The sequence below is a fragment of the Dromiciops gliroides genome, chromosome 3, assembly GCF_019393635.1.
Source record: "Dromiciops gliroides isolate mDroGli1 chromosome 3, mDroGli1.pri, whole genome shotgun sequence".
NCBI lineage: Eukaryota > Metazoa > Chordata > Mammalia > Microbiotheria > Microbiotheriidae > Dromiciops > Dromiciops gliroides.
The window spans coordinates 50,957,612-50,959,732 of record NC_057863.1 but is presented as its reverse complement, the minus strand read 5'-3'; the positions used below and the strand labels follow the sequence as shown (position 1 = coordinate 50,959,732).

The following is a 2,121-nucleotide window of genomic DNA, read 5'->3' as shown; positions in this document are numbered from 1 at the left end:
TTTTTTCTTCACCTATTTGTTCTGATTTTCATTGTATACCATGACCATCAAACCCTACAGGCAGATGAACCAAGCAAAACATGATAACCTTTGTTCTAAAAGCTAAATATAAGGGAACATGTATGTGGCACAGTGGATAAAGCACCAGCCCTGGATTCAGGAGGACCTGAGTTCAAATTTTGCCACAGACACTTGACACTTATTAGCTGTGTGACCCTGGGTAAGTCACTTAACCCTCATTGCCCTGCAAAAAAAGGGGGGAGGGAGTTATGCATATATTTTATTAAGTGAAATAATGACTTAATAGTATCAATGGGAAAGTATTAAGATAAGGGGAGCATAGGGAAGCTGGGATAGATTAATGAAATTAGTTAAATTATATTCCAAATTCATACATATTTAATTTTAATTTGTTTTTCTCAATTAATAAAAAGCTGTTTTCTCTCTCTCTCTCTGTCTGTCTCTCTCTCTCTCCTACCTTTGCCATTGACAAAATAGAGAAGGACAAAATTCTTGTGACAAATATATATGTTTAAGCATAACCAATTCCCAAATAGACCATGTCCAGAAATGGATATAGCAATCACTTAGCTTTCTGTGGCTCTTCTGGAATCAAGGTTGGTCATTGTGTGTTGATCAGAGTTCTTAAGTCTTTCAGAGTCTTTTGTATTTACAATGTTGCTGTTTACATCAATATTTTATAATTAAGTTTCTCTGAGTAAGGCAGAACTACTTTAAAGTGATAGGACTGGACCTTGGAAAACAATCCGCGCGTCCTTGACTGCCCCTTTTGTGGCTCGGTGCCGCACTGGTGAGGAGCTCCGGCTTCTTTCACCACCACCGCCACCTCCGCCGCCAACCCCGCTCAGAGACTGTGCCACCCACCAACAGCATGCGGTCCAACGGGCCTCTCCAGTCCGTCCAGGTCTTTGGGCCAAAGAAAACTGCCACTGCTGTGGCCCACTGCAAGAGAGGCAATGTGCTGATCAAGGTAAACGGACGCCCTCTGGAGATGATTGAGCCTCGAACCCTGTAGTACAAGCTGTTGGAGCCTGTCCTCCTGAGAGGGACATAGGGATATGACCTTCCACTGAGATGGAAAGTGCCCCCCCACTTCAGCCTAGTGATCTGATCTCAAAGTCTTAAAGCCCCTTAGAGCCCCCTATTTCTCTCTCTCTCTGCTTTTTCTCTAGAGAGAGGCAATAATGGGAAGCTACTATCCCCCTTTCTAAATATAGGCATATCAACTTAAAAATTGCTTCATAGAGTCTGCACCGAGACATTATGTAGACATGATACATTGTTGCAGAAACAGAAAATTTTACAAAATAATCTAAAAACCCAGGAGAGACTTATCGCTGAACATTCCAGGAGAATGATTTATTGCTGATCCCATTTACCGCACTTTGCTCAAATTAGATGTCTGTAAAGAGTATAAAAACTGCTTGGTTTCCTAATCCCGGTGTGTCACACCTCCTGGTTGTCCCAGTGAGTGTGGGGCACCTTTCTTTCGAAAGAAATAAAATCAATGCTTTGGCCTCCTTTCTCCTCGAGTCTCTATTACAGGGGTCAGTGGGTGTACTTCCCATCCCTCTCACTCCTACTGGGCAAGGAACGGTTTACTGGCGTAGATAGCTTGGTCCAAGTGAAAGGAGGAGGCCACGTCACTCAGATTTATGCTATGTAGCAGCCCATCTCCAAAGTTCTGGTGGCCTATTATCAGAAATACGTGGACGAGAAGGAAATTTTCCAAGAAGGAAATCAAAGACATCCTTATCCGCTATGACCGAACTGTGCTGGTGGCTGACCCTCATCGGCTGCGAGTCCAAGAAGTTTGGTGGACCTGGAGCTCCGGCTCCTACCAGAAATCCTACCGCTAAGGCAACTGCTAGGATTGTGGGTCTTTTTTGCAATAAATTTGGTATATGACCTTTTAAGCAGAAAAAAAAAAGCGATTGAGTGATAAAGTCATGGATTTCAGAGGTGGCCCTTGAGTGAGTTTGGTGAAAGAAGGGAGGGTTGGTAATGACTTAGAAAAGATTTCAGTATTTTCATCTTACTTTTTCTAATATTTTTGTAGGCTAGCAAGGATATGATTGTCTATCCAGCAATACCACTGAT

General features: G+C 42.8%; 1 pseudogene; it reads left to right on the top strand.

The window, feature by feature from the left end:
* Positions 1-892: 892 nt before the first annotated feature.
* Positions 893-1,880, top strand: LOC122751705 (annotated as a pseudogene).
* The last annotated feature ends 241 nt before the right edge of the window (positions 1,881-2,121 follow it).